This window comes from Schistocerca americana, chromosome 1, assembly GCF_021461395.2.
Source record: "Schistocerca americana isolate TAMUIC-IGC-003095 chromosome 1, iqSchAmer2.1, whole genome shotgun sequence".
Lineage (NCBI taxonomy): Eukaryota > Metazoa > Arthropoda > Insecta > Orthoptera > Acrididae > Schistocerca > Schistocerca americana.
Genome location: NC_060119.1, coordinates 888,742,155 through 888,763,280, shown reverse-complemented (window position 1 = coordinate 888,763,280; position 21,126 = coordinate 888,742,155).

The window sequence follows — 21,126 nt, the reverse complement described above, 5'->3', positions numbered from 1 at the left end:
CATGGATGTGTGTGATGTCCTTAGGTTAGTTAGGTTTATGTAGTTCTAAGTCTAGGAGACTGATGACCTCAGATGTTAAGTCCCATAATGCTTAGAGCCATTTGTTACAGACTTCTAGGAATTTTAGAGGGGAAGTGATAACACAATATTTTGAATAGAAATTCATATCCGGAAACGTACAATTTCCGTTCTACGACAGTCTCATTTCAGATGTATGACGTGTGCATGTCTTCTGAGGGAAAGAGAAAAGTTCAGAGTTGCTTGACTTGGTATGACGTGCACTGGTATGACGTGTACTGCTTCAGAAGTCACCTGATATCACTTAAAATGGTTCAAATGGCTCTGAGCACTATGCGACTTAACTTATGAGGTCATCAGTTGCCTAGAACTTAGAACTGATTAAACCTAACTAACCTAAGGACATAAGGACATCACACACATCCGTGTCCGAGGCAGGATTCGAACCTGCGACCGTAGCGGTCGCCCGGTTCCAGACTGTAACGCCTAGAAACGCACGGCCACTCCGGCCGGCGATATCACTTAAAGTTTTCCTTGCTGCGAGATCTACTTTTCAATGCCCTTGTGGCTCCGATACAGTAAAGACGGGTCCTTTTTTGTTTTGGAGTAATATGAACACGTAATGTTTAAGTGTTAATACAAACAAATGTGCTTAAGTGATAAATAGATGTTTCGTTATGTTTACCTTCGAATTGTTACCTAATAACTGTACTGTGTCAAACTAAGTTCAATTCCTCAAGCAGAAGTGGATGAGTTAAACATCTGGAAACAGTAAGTTTTCTGGCATTGGTTGCTATTCAAAATATTACGTACTCGTTCCCCTCTACAAGTCCTAGAAGTTTGTGACGGGAATATCCTAACATCCTATATGCATACATCGACAATTAACATACATGCGTATTTTGTAAATACATCTGTTATTTATTGGGAATAGGTCGTGACTGTATCATCACCCTGTATTTACATTTTCATAAAGGCTCACAAGCGTATTTACAATCAAGCCCACACGCTGAGCAGGGCAACGGTGACAAACCTGCCTGGATAACAGAAGTTATTACTGGACCAGTAGTCGACGTTCGGTCACTCAGAAAAACAACACATCTCGGACAAAACAAGTGAATAAATAAAACACGAAATTGAAGGCGAGCGAGCGAGATTACCTCAGCTGTGGCACGGAGGGCAGGTGCTTCGGATGCTATCGTAACCACAAGCTGCCAGCGTGATTCCGGCTGACGTAATTGTCACAACCACCGAGAAACCAAATACGAGGGCTGTCCAGAAAGTAAGTTACGATTGATCGCGAAATGAAAATGACAGTGAAAAACAGAAATGTTTCATTTGTAACAGTTAGCTACACCTTTCAGCTACTTCTCTACGTAGTCGCCGTTCTGACTCAGACATTCGTCGTAGCGTTGTACCAACCTTCCAATACCCTCATCATAGAAAGCAGCCGCCAGTGTTTTCCGCCAATTCTCTACGCCGGCCTAAAGCTCGTTGTCTGTGCCAAAATGTTGTCTTCATAGCCAGCGGTTCGTTTGAGCAGAGATGAAACTCAGTGGGGGACAATTACGGGCTGTATTAAGGGTAACCAAACATTTCCAATTGAAACGATGCAGGAACATCTTCATTGCCCCTGCAGAATGAGGCTGAGAATTGTCTTGAAGAAGAAACCGCACGACAGTTATGTAATGTTGGTTGCATAGCTTCAGGGGAAAATTATCACCAGGCCCTCGTACTTGGCGGGAGACACTATTTTCTATAACATCATTACGTGCTCACTAAGAGCTCAGGAATGAAAATAGCGACATAATTCTACCTAGAGTCATACCAGAGACACTGCCCAACACATCTTTGCAAAGCTTCATCGGATTTTCATAGTCGTTTCCATTTCGCGACCGATCGTAACTTACTTTCCGGACAGCCCTCGTAAGTGACAGTTTCTGCTACTAACTGACCGAGTGAGGCGCCGCAGTGATCAACGCTCTGGACTCGCTTTCCGGAGGACGACGATTCGAACTACCGTCCGACCATCCACACTTACATTATCTGTGATTTCCCTAAATAGCTTAATGTAAATTACAGAGTACTGCTTGTTTCCATTCTCATCATTCTAAAATCTGAGCTTGTGCTCCGTCTCTAATGTCCTCGTTGTAGAACGATCGTTAAAATCTAGTGTTCCGACTAATGACAATCTGTTATCGGTCTTTGGTGCTTATAGCGCTCAATTAAACTGTCTCAGCAAGGCAGCTAAATTGTAAGAGCAAGTAATATATTAGCCGGGAAATGGGTTCAAAATGGTTCAGATGGCTCTGAGCACTATGGGTCTTAACTTCTGAGGTCATCAGTCCCCTAGAACTTAGAACTACTTAAACCTAACTAACCTAAGGACATCACACACATCCATGCCCGAGGCAGGATTCGAACCTGCGACCGTAGCGGTCGCGCGGTTCCGGACTGTAGCGCCTAGAACCGGGGTTTTGATGCCATAAGAAACCGAGTTCCAGTGACACAGAGCCCTTGCTGAAGGGGTCCATTTAACATCGATGTCTGTATCAGTGCATCATTACTGCCTATTAGGTATTTCTCATTCGCACCATGCATAAAATCACTAATTAAATTATAATCGAAGTCTGGTTGATATCATGGCCAGCGTCAAAGCCTTGTTAATTTTTAATTAATTATGGTGTGGTACTAATAATTTGCCATTTCTGGCGAGTGTGGATTCCTACCGCGTTTACAAATTTCCGTTTCACGCTTCGTCACATTGTTGTAATTGCAATCAGTTAGCACGCTTGAGAAGGAGAAAGTAACTGATAAAAGAGAAGTAGTTAGTGTTAATGCAGTTTGCTACCATTCGTATGTCTTGTATGGTTATATTTCATTTTATTTAAAGACTTTATACATAAATAAATATAAAAAATTTTGTACCTGAATGTCTAGGTCCCTCAACCTGTTCAGGTTCTGGCGTCCGCCAGGACGTTCTCATAGTACACATCCTTCGGTCAAGTTCTTCGTAGTTTTCACAATCCTACAGGAGTACGCTTGTGTATCTTCAAACCGCCACTCGTATAAACAGGCACCACGCTTTCCATGCCGTGAAGAATATCGATTCAGAGCTGTCTATAGTTTCCTTGGGATACCAAATCCATTCACACGTTTAGCAAGGCTAGAGATAAGGTGCGAATCCGCTGGAGAAAACTTCTACCAAAGCTCTTTCCATTCTTGGCACACATCATGTTCAATAGGCGCATGTTGCGTTGTCCAGAGTGGTCTTCTGAATCTACGTCTGCTGGCAGGTAGATTCAGTAGCTGATTACATGGAATGCGTTCTAATGTGTAGCATTCTTTTGAAGCTCTCTTACAGCTGCTGCTATTCGTCTAACTGGTTGTGGTGGAATATTATGTAATAAAGCCAGCGATGGACGTGGTGTTCATTTAATAGTGCCACTAATTATTCTTAGAGGTTGACTTACTTTGAGCATGTGCACGATTTTTCCAAAATGGTGGATTGTTCTCTGCTATATAGGAAACCAATGTTCGTATTGCAGTGCCTCATCTTGTCCTAGCTAGTTTCCTAATAATATCGGTTCTAGTGTTCAGCTGTTTTGCAATCTTTCCTTTGTGGTTCTTAAAAGGTCCAGTCCAAAACGACCCCAGGTATTTTCGGTGTGGGTCGTGTGCCAGAGAAAGTTCTTTGAAGACCACAGTTATTAAATTGATAAAAAATTTAACTCCGGTGTAGATGGATTTTCTTTCAGTCTTCAGTTCTTGAAGTAATCAGCCATTACGTGAAAACCATTGGTGAATGCTCCTTCACTCTCTTCCAAAAGTCCTTTTTAATAAGTTAGTGCTAGATCATCGGAAAATTGGATCATTTTAGCATTTGTATGAAGATATGGCCGATATAAGGAGTAAATAGGATTGGTGGTAGCATAGGGCCTTTCGGCTGTCCATCTTTCAACCCTTGCTATCTACTACCCTTTTCTCAAAGAACTAATTAGAATCACCTGTCGCTGATTATACAATTATTATAATTAGTATTTCGTATGGTACGTTTTCTGCAAGATAGTGGAAATGGGTCGGAGAACGCCACTGCCTGTCGCTGGATGATGGGAGGGATGTGTCCATGAATGGCTCTTAATGACAAAGTAATTATTGATCATTTGCAATACATTAGTTGTGGGCCCTCTGCACGAGATTCGCTTCCGCTCGTAGTCTTCTCGGCAGCGATGACGGTGGCCGGCGGTCGCTCACACGGGCGCCCACCACGGAGACTGTAGCCGCGTTGGCTTTAACGAAGCTGCTGCTTCAGCGGCTGTGCTATTGTCCTGTTGGGTTGAACTGCGGCGGCTGGAACCACACGCCGTGGGCCTCTGCTGTGGTGGCGGTTGGGGGGCGTGGCAGCGGGACAGGTCAGTGTCTTATCTAATCGAGCATCCCAGGCTGCGGTTGTCTTGTGTCGGCGGCCAAGGTCACGGCATTTGTGGAGGCAGCGTCCTGGGACGCTGGCGACAGCGCGTGCGCAACGCACCCCGAGAGACGACTCCCGAGACAGCCGGCTGCCTGTTGACGGTTGTTACGACCTGCATAACGACACTGAATATTACGGTGACTGCGATGGCAGTGACGACTATGAAGTAGTAGCGGCGTTAGGTGACACAGGCTCTGCGCCACTCCAGCGCCTCATAATGGAAGGTATACATATGGGGCCCCTCCACGCCCGCACCAACGTGGTGACCAGACCAAAACTTCCACTGTCACCTCCGTCAACATGTTAGTTACCTAGTAAGTAGATTACAGGACTCTGGGCTGTCATGTTATCCGTGCGTCTGGGTAAGACTACGCATTAACATGGTCCATCAGGTGATAGTGGACGAAACGCGAGTGAGGGTAGCAATTTGAAGAGGAGAGGGAAAAAAGTGCCAAGCCTCGTGCCGTGTGAAAAAAACCTCTGTGACAGTAGGATGGGTAGTAAGAGCAGTAGTGGCTTACTAGCTGTGATAGTTCATGCAAGGTTGGATTTGTTAGTATGGGTATCATGCATCATTACAGTGGCAAGCGATGGCGATGCATCCCAGTTGCTGCAGCCGCTACATCCTTGGAAAAATCAAGATCGTTATATAGTAGTGGCAGATCGGCCATAGATCATCTCACTGTGTGGGGGGTGTGTGGAGCATGTCTGCATGCAGTGTACGGTACGGCTTCCCTGCGTGGTGCCAGTTATTCGGCAGTGTGTTCCAGCTGGATATCCAGTAATGGCGTCTGATTAACAGGGGCTCACCTGTACCGTTGTGTTTACGTGTGCTTGGCCATAGATGTTAGGTCCTTACAAGTATGTCTTTTGGTCTTTTATGTTTCCATCTATGGTTGTGGTCGTAGTTCCCCAGATTCAGAATAAACGGGTTCTGCGAATGTCTGGAGTTTCTGTATAGTCTTGTGGTGAGTTTGTGGAATACCTCCGTGAGAGTCTCAAGCCGGTATTCCCGGTGAAGGTCCTCGATGCGTGTGTATCGTGGAGCATTGCTTATGATTTTGAGTACTTTGTTTTGTGTGAGCTGCAGACGATGCAGGCATGTAGGCGCAGCGTATCCCCAGACAGGAGCTGCGTACGTCATCAGTGGTCGAATAAGTGTCATGTACATGGACCTCGACACTCCTCTGTTTAGTGTGCTACGCCTGGTGAGCATAGGGTAGAGCTGTTTGAGCCTCGCGCTTGCTCGGTTGCTCATGTGTTGTATGTGCCCCCCCTCCCCCCCCCCCCTTCCGAGTAATCTCCGGTCCAGCCAGACACCGAGGTATTTGACTTTCTCACGGAAACGTACTGGCCGTGCATGTAGAGTTATTGGTCTGCAGTATCGTGTTTGCGGAGTTGCCTCGGTCTTCTAGTGAACAGAACGGCTCCGCAGTTGTCGACGTTTACTCTAACACGCCATTTCGCCATTTCTCCAACCAAGGCTCAGCCACTCTGAGTGCAGTCTGCAAGCGTGAGGTAATATTTGATGGTTTCCAATCTTGCGCGAGGATGGCTGTGTCATCCGCTTAGATTGCCATGGTTGTGTTGTGTGTGGTTGGGAGATCGTTTATGTAGAGGTTAAACAGTAGGGGACCTAGGATGCTTCCCTGGGGTACTCCCGCGTGAATACCGTGTTGTGTTGATTGTTTTCCCTGCATGTCAGTGTTGAAACCCCTGTCTGTGAGGTATGAGTGTATTAGACGCACCAGCCCGTCGGGGAATCCCGCGCCGCTGAGTTTGCGAATGAGGCCGTTATGCCATAGACGGTCGAAAGCCTTTTCGATGTCCAGGAACACCGCCCCTGTTGCTTTGTTTGTGTTGAAGCCTTGTGTTATATGTTCAACGACCCGTAAGAGTTGTTGTGTTCTGGAGTGGTGATTCCTGAAGCCGAATTGCTCCGGTCTCATGACGAAGTGGCTGCCGGTCCTTAAATACTGCTTTCTGCCACTAGTGTCTGCAGTTCTTCTTCCAAGTAGGTCATTCGAATATTCTGAAGTTGCTAAGCTGGCGTAACTGACTGGATTACCGCCCTCGATGCTGACGACATGGCATGTGGCGAACTCCTTCTTGTCACTGTAAAACTGCTACCCTTAACTAACTTCATCGCTCTAACCATTCGACCCTCTACGGTAGCAGGCAATGGCATCATATGGTATCAAACACTGCCATACGATCAACAGATACTACTGCAGCCTTCAGGTTAAGTTAGTAACCCGCTTCGACAAAAAATGTTAATGTCACTATCTGATCACGGCAACTGCTGTCTTTCCAAACCTGGCTTTTTGGAGTGGAGTTGCTTTGTCAGTTAATAGTTGGATTCGATTTAGCAATATTCTTCCTAGTGGACTATAAACTACGCTAAGTAGTGATATAGATCTATCCTGCCATCTCTGCCACGTCCTTAGGAAGCAGTGTTATGCAAATGTTTCCATCAAACTGGACTCTAAAACACGGTATCAGACACGAAACTAAGTACATCAATGTTATTTTCGTGCCTAAAGACATGTGACCTGCCAAACAGGCAAGTAATCTTGTTACAAAATATGAGAATGATTATAAAATGCAATTTCCATTAGCAGTTAAAAACCAATATTTGCTTATGCATTGTGATTATGTGATTAACGAATTAGTTTTCGAAGATGAGTTTTACTTGAAACACTACCCTGCAAAACTTCAAGAATGCGAACTAATGTCAACTGACAAAAGAGGGTTGCACTTTTATACGTCCAAATTGCTATTGCTATACCTTAACGTAAGACATGACACAGCCTCAAATTATTATCCACATCTGTTGGCCGTCAGCAACACTAAAATGTACAGTGATTAGGTCGGACATCACAGTGTTTGTATAAAGTATGAGTCATGTTACACACACAATATATATATATATATGTATATATATATATGCTATTGTGAACCCTGAAGACTCTATTTCAATGCCTACACACATGTGGTTATGGAAAAGTAATAGAGAGTACACATTTAACGTTAGGACTAAGAGCTCGAGACTAGCATCACCAGGTGGAAATCTTAGCCATACCAACCCAAATAATAAGCCGGCATTCTGAATGTAATTATTTACGCGTACTCTTGATACGTCATCCGAAAAATTAAGTTTTTAACTGTTACGACAGTATGCAAACACATTGTAACGTCCCCTTAGAAAAATTTATTACTGTGCTGGAAAACCTGTACGTTATTTTCCCGCGTCCGGCCATCCTGATTTAGGTTTTCCGTGATTTCCCTAAATCAGTCCAGGCAAATGCCGGGATGGTTCCTCTGAAAGGGCACGGCCGACTTCCTTCCCCATCCTTCCCTAATCCGATGAGACCGATGACCACGCAGTCTGGTCTCCTTCCCCAAACCAACCAACCTGTACGTTATTTGATTTTCAAACAGCTGAGCGAAACTCAACGTACTCAGACAGTTTTCTCTTTACTTATTCTGATCATCACTAAACAGACGCACAATATTTTTAGCGCAGCGCAGTCTAACTTTCAATAATCCATATAAAAGAATGGCCCTGACTAACAATAACCTATATCTTTCATGAATCACTTACCACACAAAAGTCTTCGTTACTCGAACTACTGCAATACAGTTAGCGCCAATACTACCAGCTAAATAAAAGATTCTAACTACTGAAGGCACTAACTACTGATAGGCATAGTTAGCAAATGGAAGAGTTTGATGGAGAACAAACAATGTATTTACCTTAATAGTGTTCAAAAGTCATCATATATATATATATATATATATATATATATATATATATATATATATCAGTTCATGACATCCAGTCTTACAAATTTACTATTTCTAATGGACACACGTCCAGATCATCCGCTCTCAAAACTCTGCCATCTCTCTTCCCACATTCACCACTGTTGGCGGCTCACTTCCAATTGCACAGCGCTATGCGCTGTTCACATCCAACTACCCAACACTACAATAGAGAATATTCCAACAATGCAAACCTGCCACAGACTGCACACAACACAGTTAGTAATGTTCATACAGAGCACTACGTGCCGTTACCAACATAAAAACCTAATCAGCCTGCTTACAACATAAAGGGTCTTCAATTTGATGCTGTGTATTGTAATAGCCTATCGTTTGTCACCAACAGTTTCAGAGATGTAAAGATAATGTACCGCTACAAAAATGTAATCGGTGGTACTGATTCGCAGGTATTACAAATGAGTGGCCGTAGTTGAGGCTAAGTGATAAAATAGCTGCTGCAATCTGAAATAGGGTGCCAAGGCTCTTAAAACGTTTACCCGCCAGAACAAAGTCCCCATAAAACTTTTACAGACTATATTTTCTGAACTCATCTACTAAATAACAGCAATATATAATAAAAATATACTTTTTTATACACCATTGATGGTGACAGTGACGTAAGATTACCAAAGAAGATGACAGAGTTAAGATCTCAAAAGTAAATTTTTTGATAAAATTATTTTTCATTTATTGGGTTCACAAAATTGCAGGAGTCACACAAACATAGTTACGGATTTAAAATATTGAAATTTTGCACCAAATTGTAAGATTTCGAGCAAACGCACATGTTGCATACAGAATGAACGGTGATATTAAATGTTTTCATATCGAAATTGTGTGTATCACAAACATGAAACTTCAAAAATTAAATTATTTTCGTATCTGATCTGTCTGTAAAATATATTAAAATACTTCAGTTATTCGCAGTACTTAAATATATGATAGGTTAGCAGACGATGGTGTATCATTCTCTGTGCCACGCATTAAATTTATCAAAATGCGTAAAAACGGCTTGTAAAGCAAACACGTAGGTATTACTGCGGGTCTAATTTACTATATAAAGTGCACTGAGAGCTAAGTAATCAATGGCAAAATGATCACAAGAAACAATGTATCCTTACCTTTTGGAATGCGTAGCATAATGATCAGAATGCTAACGCTTTCTGTTGATACACCAAACGGTGATTGTCCAATGAAACTCCTGGAAAAGTGCAGGTGCTGGAGGCGTTTCTATGATCTTCTTCCCAATTCTTGGTTCTGTCCAGAAGGGTTTTATGTAATGTAGTACGTTCTTCATTATTTCACTGTGTAAGATTTAAAGGCCTCATATGTAACAAATTTTCCGCCATCTTTCACACTTAAATATCACACAATCCACCATCTTGGCTGGGGTTCGTGATGTCTCAATGATGGCATCATACATAAACAGGTGTGGCCTGTGACGTCAACGTAAATATAATAAAACTCTTTCACTACATGTGCAAGATAGTACATTGACATTGTAATGGCAGTTGTTACCCTAAATGTTGTTGGCATTTTCCAGCAGACAATATACGTAGTATTACACAGCTGTAACAATCCTACTTCATTCTGGGAACCACGTTTTTGAGGAACTCTGGTTGCATTTCAGTGAAAGCAGCTGCTCATCACGTGTTAGCTGGTGTGAGAGCTCTGGATGGGGAAATAACTGAGAGCGTTTGTATCTTAACTGTGACCTCACAAGTCTAGTGTGCTTCTTGTTCATAATTGCTTTAAAGTTCTTCAGTATGTATGTCGTGACTTTGTTAAGAGTGACGCTGCTTTGGTATCTCTGAGGCCTAGAATCGCACCATATTTCTTCGTTAGTTGCCTAACTTTGCGACTCCAATGGGTGAAATCCAGATTCACTATAGCTTTTTACCAGATCCTTCTTCAGTGGTCATTTAGAGTTTGAAGAATCTCATCTGCTGTTTTATTTGAACTTGTAAGTTGATGTGTCTTGTACATCTCACTGGCTTTTCAGCGTTAGTAAATCGGTCATAGTTCTTAACTTGCTCAATAATGAATTCAACAATCTCGACGAGTTTATGAGTGTATTGTTGCTAGTGTATGTTTGACTAAAAATAGCTGTTATCTACGGCAGACAGCGCCTATGTCACATAAGCACACAGACGGAGTGTGGGACCTGTACTGATCAGAAAATCTGCGTGTAGAATGCAGATATAGTATGTGCAGAGGGTGTCCATCTACACAGTCGTGCGGAGAATGGGTTTACAATCGATCACCAAATAAATAGTCGACAATGAGCACTTTGATTCGAGTATTAGCACTTGCTTCAAATTTGTGTCCGCTGTTACAGAAACATAAAGTAAACAGTGCACAGATTGGTGAATCAGCTCTGGAAAACAACAAGGTGCTGGAAATCATAAAACTCTTATCTAATACCATGAAAACTTTACGGAGAACGAAACGCTTCGTTCCACTAGATTATAGCTGCTGACCATGTATAATAGAACATCGACGTTAACGTTACCAGAAATGTCACCATTGTATAGTTTATCACGGAAAAAAATCTCTTGCTTGATGAATTGCGTGGTAAACAGATGGATGGATGTGAATGCAATCGGTTTAGGTCGGAGGATCTGTTTCCGTATAGGAATGTAGATTTTAAATACCACCTCCGGTAATTTTCAGTCGTGTTTCGGCGGTCAGCGATTAAATTTATTAGTTCCTTGGTTTCCTTGGCCGGAGAACAGTAAGAAGAGCTACATCCTGTATCTCCATCATTACATTTGAGTGATTCGGGATGGAGACAGTGTGTTTCATATTTTGTTAATATCAAGAACATTATAGATGTAATACTTTTCCTGCACTTGACGAGCAGCAAATATGAAGTTGAAGTAGTTTAGTGAAACAACGGGAGACTTAAATCAGGAGGGACGAATGGGATTTGATTCATTGTCGTCCCGAATCCGAGTCCAGTGACTTAACCACTGTCGGAGTTGACTTAGTTAGGGGACAACATCTATCTGATATCTTTTCACCAATTTGGTCCTCACCCTAGTGAGCCCCGGCAGAATAACACCAAGCGGTGTACGTTTTAAGCATTCTTCCGATCAAATTCTGTAAGTTGTGGAGCCCCGCCGAACAGTCATCCCCATCACACCATACCTGCACCGTGGCCGCTGGGGAAGGTAGAACTACGGTTTACTACCGTGGTATCTCTCGCAGTGTTTGTTGCCTGTTAGTGCAGCGACGATACTCTGACTGTACACAACCTAGAAACTCCGTAAAATGAACTTCTGAATGCGACTGCACATTTTTCTGTCATGTGAATATCTCTGTAATGAGGAACAATACGCGATTGTGCTTTTTGAATGTCTTTACTACTACATTTACGACCCTTTGTCTTCAGAACTATCATAAGGCAGTTACGACATAACTTTTAGTTCGTGTAAAAGAGGAAGTAACAAAACAGACCGACTGCGTACGATGAAAAATACACTGCAGCCGGCTGTGAATAGCTGCAAACGAAATCAGTGTGTACCAGGCATACAGCCAGCAACTCATAAAATAATTCTGACGCAGGTGAAGTTTCAAGCCCCGCGTCTCACCCACCAGAGAAAATTAAATTACTGTTCTCTCTCACACATTAAACAGTACGAATGGGATGGATATTAAATATAAACACGAATGCAGTTGCAAATTGAGAATTAATTAAATGTCAAGCATACGACGAAATTTCAATGATATCAATTACGAGAAAATAAAAGCAAAAAATTTATCAAAGCGTACATAAACTCATTAACTTCAAGATGACACCCTTTTTCAGCGAATTATTTATGAATGAGAAGCTGTGAGCAGCAGGATTTCAGAAAAATTCTAATTTCTTCCCTGTTCAAAACTTCTGTTTGTCAGAGAATGTAACGAACCACTTGAAAATGGAATGGTAGAGCAAGTTGCTCATAGAAAGTTTTCATAGTATTTTCGCAAATAAAAGGAAACTTTCTAGCACTGCATGTGTACAAAATTTATCGTTTTCATCAATTATTAAAAATAAAGCTACAACTGTTTTTCTTCCAATAGCACGCTAAAACACAAACTTTCATCTAAAACTGGATTAGCCCTTTCACCTTCAGAAGCTCTGACTCCAGAGCTTTTATGATTAAAGAAACAGGAAAGCGACAGGAAAACAGCTTTATATCGCTCCCATAATACACTGCAAATGGAATGTTTTACATAGCAAACACTTTAACTGAACGTTATCAGACTCATACCCCAGTGTTTCAAATACCTTATGTGAGCCTTTATTCGGTGTCTTTAAACAGAAGGAAACCTTTTCTACAGACGATAAATAGCGTCATTTCAATATTGGTGCCTTTTGCGTTTGTCTAACGTTGCTGGATCTTTTCAGCTGGACACAGTGTCACGGTATGTCCAGAAGACGAGTTCGTGGAAGTTGCAGTGGTCTTCCGAAATTTCCGCCATATTGTGCAAAGCCTCTTTAGTTTCGTCCTTCGATGTGGCTATTAATCAAATCCGTAATTTTGAATAGAGGATAAATATAAAGTACAGTCGAGCTCAAAAGTATCCGAACGACCTGAACTGCATTTTGCCTGATTGCGTACAACACACGTAACGCAGTTGCCTAGCGGGTCCTCTAATCGCTCCTTGGCACAGTCGTTTGACTACTGAAAATGGTTCCAACAAGTCACCACTAGAAAACTCTGCTCTGTATCGCAATAACTCAAGATGTAAAGTAATACCAAGATACTACAAATATCAGCTGACACCTTATCACAGATATGACTGTCCTTAAGGCTTGTAAGCTCACATTTATTGCAATAAATGACATACCTGAAATGCTACCACTCTCATTATTACGTCAGATAGATAATGCACGTAGTAAGTTAGTCGTATTCATGATTTCCTCTTCAAAGTAACATACCACACTTGTTATTTAACACAAAATGACATTAAAAATTAAGTAATTCACGAGCAGCTAGTTGAGAGTATGTATGAACTTCAACTGACACGACGAATCGTCTCGTTCGGCATATGGATTCAAACCCAGGTCATGCAGACTAAGATTTCGTGACTGACGGAAACTGACAGTCAGTCCTGACAAGGCATACAGAGTATGATATACCTCGATTTTAGACAGTATCAGTTAAGCAGTTAGCAAATATCAGCTTTAAATTACATAACGTGAACATTTTTAACGGACGCGAATTCCTACCCAGCTTCTATTGTCCCTGTTAATGAACTACGAGAGATGTTAAATATTGCTTCTTCACAAGTAACTTACGTGAAATGCCCTGAGGTAAAGCTTTGTGTTAGATAGGTATTCGAACCCACAACCTAACCGGATTGTTATCGAAGCACAATCAAGTGTGGCATGTCGGATTTTCTCGACAGTAGCTAGATGATTTAAGTGAAATGACGAGACGAAACATCAATTTTTTCCTTCCCAGGAATCCAACCCGGAAACTATCGCTATTATATTCTAGAGAAAACGAACGTTAAATATGGGTTTGTTACATCAGCAGCGACATGTGAGCATGTTCGAACTAGAAATAATGTGACGAAAAGTTCAGTGCTGACTGGGAATCAAACCCCACACATACCGTTGTTGACTACATACAAAGAGACGTCAGCTACCGAATTTTTTCTCCACCAGCAGCTCGGAATAGCATCCTGTCTCACTGGGAATCAAAAACATCAGATATCGTTAGTGTTGACACAGAATGAAAATGCGTAAAAAATCAAAACTATTATCCACCAGAAGATAGGTGTTCTCATGCTAGAGCTTGATAATACATAATGAAAACTTTAGTGCCGGGCCAACATTCGAAGCCATTCGCGCGCAATATGTGGAGATGTTGAGGAATCTGCGGTTTTGAACAAACAACAAATTGCAGTCGAGCCGTTACGAAGGGATCAAATTCCGCGTTAAGGGCCGTCTGAGTAGCATTCCAAGTTCAGAACCAATTTTATCGACGTACAGAAGCTCAAATAAAAAATGGAATAAGGGTCTTGTGACCCTACATAGCGTTTGTTTCGTCATTAGAAATAAATAACTAGTATAAGAAAGGTTACCGGTGATAGAGTTCCCACATTTCACCACTCCTGACTTTATTGTGGTTCAACCCAACGTCTACTTCGTAGAGAAGGAATAATCATGTGTAATGCGAATTTCAGATCACAATGCCATTATATCTCCATCACTTTGCGTAGCCAGAAGAGAACAGAATTTGCGTAGCCAGAAGAGAACAGAATCTGTCTCTCCCTATTAAAAATCATCGGCTGAAGTTGGAATCGAACCCAGGCCATCATCGTCGGAACGTAGCATCAATACAACTTTTAATTTTTAATTGTATATGCAAATTGAAAAGTAGGGCCTGTCCGTGATTTGAACCCGGGACCTCCCACACCCAAAGCAGGAATCATACCCCCTTTTTTTTATTTTTTTTTTTCGGGCCTCCTTCCTCCCCTACAGCCCGTCCTTCCGCTCGCCACTTGTGCCTTCTTCGGCTATCTTCTGTGCTATGTTCGTTCTATAAGAGATAGTTGACCAACGAAGTAAATGTGTACAAGTAAACAAAATCCCTTCTTTTGGGGTTGTGGAAAGAAAATAGGTCCGCTACATTCTTCCATCATTGTGCGGGAGCGATTTTTATAGGGGAGCAAGGCGTACCTCAGCCTGCTGGCGTCTCATGTTTGCGTCAGCATCCTGTTGGTGCTGCTGCACGAGGGGAAAGGGTAAACGAAATAGCCACCTTGTTGGCGTAAAAGGAATGAGAAACGTAATAGATAATTTCATAAAGAAAGAAAAAGAAAAAGTAATCCTGAGATTGTACAAAATATCGTTTAATCGTTCTTCAGCTCTGTCGGTAAGACAAAGTTCGGTTCAAGAAATATGCGTAATTTTCTTTGTATTTCTTTTGTTGTTCGAGCTTTTGATGTTCTGTCATCAGGTACATCAAATAGTCTGCTGCACTCTTCGTCATAGCCGTTGAGAAGTAATGGACTGTCAGTCCTTTAAGCCAGTTGGCTGACCTTCTTTTACTGTTAGGATATGGCACGCCATCTCTCCAACGGACCACCAAATCCTCCTACGTGTGACTAATTTTTCTGTCGTAACACCGTTGCGGCGCACACGATGAGAATTCTGTCACACAGGCAGCATGTTCACTACATTCATTTACTTGGTTGACCGAATCGCCATGAACTAGCTGCCTCGGCTAACCAGTGCATACATTCGACTCTATTTTGTAATCACCGAAATAAAATCACGTAACTGCCACCTACACAGAGCTGCTAACAGTGTAGGATGCAGAAATTTAAATAGGAAGTGTTCCTTTCTATTTGAGATACTCTATTGCGCCATCTGTTAGTTGAAAACGCCCTGCAGTGCAAAAGAAAAGCTGTAACTGTTTGTCTCTCAGAAGTGTAGATCCGGCCATATGCATTATCTCACAGCACTGTGGAATGTGTAATTTCTGGAGGAACTGTTGTTGACTTCTGGAGTTGCTGTAGCTAGGTGACAGCTGGTAGCGTCACGCTAATTGTCGCGCACCGTAGGTGAAACGGCGCGAGTTCGATTACATTCGCTGCTACATTTTTTTACAACGCAATTCTGCTGTCTGCTGAAGTTACCAATTGAATGGTACTTTGAACATAATTCCCTTCACTTCTCATCCCAAAATAGCCTCATGTGGAAAAAGGGCTAACTTCTGCAACATTTTGTTCTTTTCAGGTTTAATAGACGGACAGGCAGCAGATGCATCTCGAAGCTTTTGTATTATGTATAGGGAGAGCGCATCGAGCCAAAACAGACAGAAAAGTATTTTCTACATTAACTGTCGTCTGGTAGTGGCATTTTATTCTCCTTCAAACCTTGTTTGACAGCTTTAACTCAGAACAAGCTTTCTACATGAATGCAATCAATAAACTGCATGTGCATTGTCAGACAGTTAGAGATAACATCAGAGAATTCGCGTATATCGTTGATGATTACTTTCTTTCTCATGTTTAGTATTGTTTTAACAACACTAAAAGAAACCTTACGAAAATTGTGCACTGTATTATAAGAAATGAAATAAAACTACCCACGATAACCTTACGACGAAAGTCTGTTTTGATAATACTGACTATCTGTACACAAGCGTGCCTCTATCGGCACGAATTAGTAAAATATTACTCACTTTGATTTGGATTAGGTCTGTGTTTAATTGTTATGCTGTGTCATTCTCAACAGGTATTCAAATGTGGCATTTCATAAATAAAGGTATGTATACCTAGAGACCCAAAATTTGTTTGTCACCATCGGGAAGAGGCGTTACCTGTTGTGCAGCAATGCAAGTATTACACCATTGCACTGTTAGCTGAAAGTATTTTCTTGGGATTTCGTTATCGATGTTTGAGCTGACTACTAGTAGCTCTTTCACAGAAGAGATAAAAACGTTACATTCATAGAGACTGGAACCGCGAACCATAACAGTCTCTTCTTGACAGGTCAGCGCATCACCACAGAGCTAGCGAAGAGGTATGTGTTACACGTTACTCTTACGAGATCAATAGTGGCTAGAACTCATAGACCGCTATTTAAAGGACGAGTTTAGTTGCGATGTCGACATGCAACGACTTTCCTGGGCTGAAAACCGTAAATTTACAATCTTTTGTTACATCTCAAGCGATAATAATTCAGATTATTCAATGGAAATGACAGGAAAAATCAAGGGAAATTTGAGGCTTAATTCCGTGCACACCAGGAAGTAACTCGTCGATCACTGAGTTGCCAAATATACCTTGCCTTGTTGCCAAACCTCAGTTACAGTACTAGCAGGAAGAAGACGAACCGATGTGATGCTACGGCGGGCTGGGAAGTGACCATAGCTGGCGTCTCAAAGACGCGTCTGCTACAGCCTGGAATACGTAATGCGTCTGATTCGCATTTCTGTAACTAGGTTTAGGGACGGAAGAGTAGTTACTAATAATACTCAGAACTGACTGCGAACTAAGCACCATAAATCAGTAACTCTCCTAGTTGTTTTTACACTTCATGCGTAACTGTACTCGAAACTGGCCGTGCGGTTCTAGGCGCTTCAGTCTGGAACCGCGTGACCGCTACGGTGGCAGGTTCGAATCCTGCCTCGGGCATGGATGTGTGTGATGTCCTTGGGTTAGTTAGGTTTAAGTAGTTCTAAGTTCTACGTGACTGATGACCACAGATGTTAAGTCCCATAGTGCTCAGAGCCTTTTGAACCATTTGTACTCGAAACTAAGAAACTCATTAACGGACGTTTTCGTGCCTCGCCGATAGTCGAGCACACGAAACAAATAAAAATAGAAAACGAATGTGTGTGTGACTGTTTGTTTGTGTGTGTGTGTGTGTGTGTGTGTGTGTGTGTGTGAGTGAGGGAGAGAGAGAGAGAGAGAGAGAGAGAGAGAGAGAGAGAGAGAGAGAGAGAGGGACAGAGAGAGAAATAAAGATAAAAAAGAATGAGAGACAGGGTGAAAAATTGTTCTAAAGAAATTGAATGCTGGTATGTAAAGAAATCTTTCATTAAAATAACACGTTCCAAATCATTACGAAATGTCGTATTCATGATCTATGGAACAGGTATTAATCTAATCTAATCATATCATTTTGCTGACTAACTGTGGAGAGTCATGAATTACCGAAATTTTCGCCAATATTAGTAACCAAATCTAAACTTGAAAATAGAAGACGACAGTTTTTGTAATAAACCGGGACTCCTTTCATGACCCTTTCATCCTTGTTAACTAACCACGAAAGATGTCTGATATACCTCCATTCAGAAGCAACAATGTGTGTATGCATTTAAAGATGAGTGGATGATGTGAAGTTCTGTGACGGAAGCACGAACCCAACACGGAATCGGATTGTTAACTAAGTAAAATCAAATGTTACGTATCGCATTTTCTTACCAGCTGCTGGGTGTTTTGTGCCTGAACGACAATCCAGCTAGGTGTTTTGTGCCTGAGTGACAATCGGACCGCACTCCTATCGTTTTTCTTTATCGTCCACCAATGTAGCTGAAGTATCGATTGCTCACTCAACAACAGTAAGATGTGTGCGTGTTTGACCAGAAATTGTTGGCAACACATGAACAGACATTAAAAATTAACGTCAATTTTCACTAGCGGGCCGGTGTGCACGTGATAGGGCTTGAACTGAAATTATGAATATTTTTGAACTTTATCAGGAATCGGACCCTCATACTTACCTTTGGAGGAGACCTAGAGAAGATTGTAGTCTTGTGAAAAGGAACGAAATGATTGAACTATACTGTTCAGAGAGAGTCAGATCCTCGAAAAAGGAGATACGGATTCGAATCACAGTCCAGCACCAAATTTTTCAACGTCTCTAGTTCAATCAAGTACAAGTAAAATAAGAGCCCTGTTCCTTTAAATGGCTATCGGTTCATCAAATAAAATAAAATTTTGTAGCGGCAGTATTTCTGTTTACAAAGACCTCCTCCTATGTCATTTCCCAAAGCAAACCGGCACTGCCCTGTTAGGAATGAAGGAACGTGATGTTTAAAGCGGAGTTCAAATGGCTCTGAGCACTATGGGACTCAACTGCTGTGGTCATAAGTCCCCTAGAACTTAGAACTACTTAAACCTAACTAACCTAAGGACGACACACAACACCCAGCCATCACGAGGCAGAGAAAATCCCTGACCCCGCCGGGAATCGAACCCGGGAACCAGGGTGTGGGGAGCGAGAACGCTACCGCACGACCACGAGATGCGGGCTTAAAGCGTAGTCTGGATTATAACATCTTTCTCTTAAGGTTACCAGAGGTGAAGTAAATCTGTTTGTGCCTCTTAAAAGTAAATGCCTGAATCCATGCATTGCACTTGTGATAGTTCATTCCAGCAGACCATTGTGGCCACATTTCCCAGTCCCAGGAGTGTGCTGTAACGGATGATGTTCTTAGCTTACAAAATTAGTCACGGTGGAAAAAATGCGAGTCTATTAAATGTTTAAGTAGAAGCAAGCTTCTGACGCGGAGATTATGCTATTCTCACGTCAGCAGGATGTAAAGACTCTTCTAGGCATCATAGCCTCGATGTGAAGCCATTTGAAATTTTCACTAATTCAGGAGATTTCTTAGTTCGAGAAAAACCACTGTGAGTGGGAAGTTACCGGATTATTCGATTATTACCGTCATTATTACTATCATTTTCTTCATACGGCTGCTGTAACACATGTGCTTGAAGCTCATTTTCATTGCGATACATAATGAAGAAATACAACTTTTAAGTGTGTTATTGCGTAATTCCAGTTATTGGCAGTCTATTCGTGAGCTTGGTCGCATTCAGCGTGGTGAAACCCATCACAGATGCAAGCAAAACACAAATATTTCTTGCACCATGTGCATCACACAAACGAAATCTTGCTGCACTGACATGTTGTCCGATACATTTCACGGAAAACGTATCGGATTCATGTTGCTAAATACAGCTCTATCAGATATCAATTTGGATGCGTATGAAGTGTATAAAAGTATATCTCGAAATGCGCAGAAAGTCACATAGAGGTATTCGACTGAAACATAGCCATGACCAAGACTGTAACTGGGGTCAACAGCATCGTCGGCTACCACCTTGACAACTCGAACGGTGACAGCGCTCGGCCATTTACTTACGTTTACTGCTATCAAAGCTACAGCATGAAAGCACAAAGATGTTAATAACCCGAAGATCGTTCACTTTGGAACCCATAGAAGGTAAAGCAGTCATCAGTCGGAAGAGTGGTTTGAACACCACAGTGCTTTAATAGGCACGGTCTTGTTGGAGGTGGTACGCCGGTGCTTTCCTCCGACCTTTGAGTTGACTTATGTAGCCAGTTAATAGGGGAACCTTCATTTTAACGTGGCTTTCGAACCACAGTCTAACTCGGCATTTTTCACAACAACAAATACTGCCTGACGGGAAATAAGTGTAAAATGACACATAACAATCGTGGACCTAACGAATGGCTGAACCTGAGACCTTTGTATTCGTTCTCTTGCTGTTTATCACTTTGCCACCATGTAGCTATTACTATGGTTTCTGCTTAGCATTAAAATTAAGGATCTCTCGTTTGTGCCTACGTTGGCATATGCGTGTCCCTCAGGAAACCTTACTTTTGGGATTACCCTCACACACGTGTGTGTAAACGCCTTCCGATGCCCTCTCAAGGAAGACAAGGATACACAGTGTACCATCAATATAATAAATGCGTCTCAGCTTGTGGATGAACGCAGACTTAGGTTGATAATTATTTTGAATATTTAGCAGTGCTGTACCCACTGTCGTTAAATTCTTTTTCAACCAATGATTCCCACAGCTACAGGAACACTACTTGTGATACCTCTTAGACAAAATACTTACGCAGTGCTATCAGTCGGAAAGATCAACCTAACACAAACTGTGGGAAGTTTGTTTTACAACCTTCGTACCTGGATAAAAAGCTTTTCCTATTTGAGATATCTGTGAACGTTGCTGCATAAGACGATTTAAGAAGAAACTAAACTCCTTTAGCTCCGCCAATGTTTAAAGAAATCGTCTTAACGGCACTAAATTGTGGTTTGTGAATCGTTTACCGGCCGTACTCTGCCGCATGTTGCTGGTTGGAAGGCAAAAAGCTTTCTGACAAATTTCACACGAGGAAAAGTGGTACGAAATGTCTACCACTGGAAGGTCATGTTGTTGTATTTAAATGATTACAAAATCAGGTAAAACGAACAGTGAGGTTGTCACTATAAGCACATTACTGTTGTCAGTATGACATTGCACCGCCCAGGGCCTGTAACGAT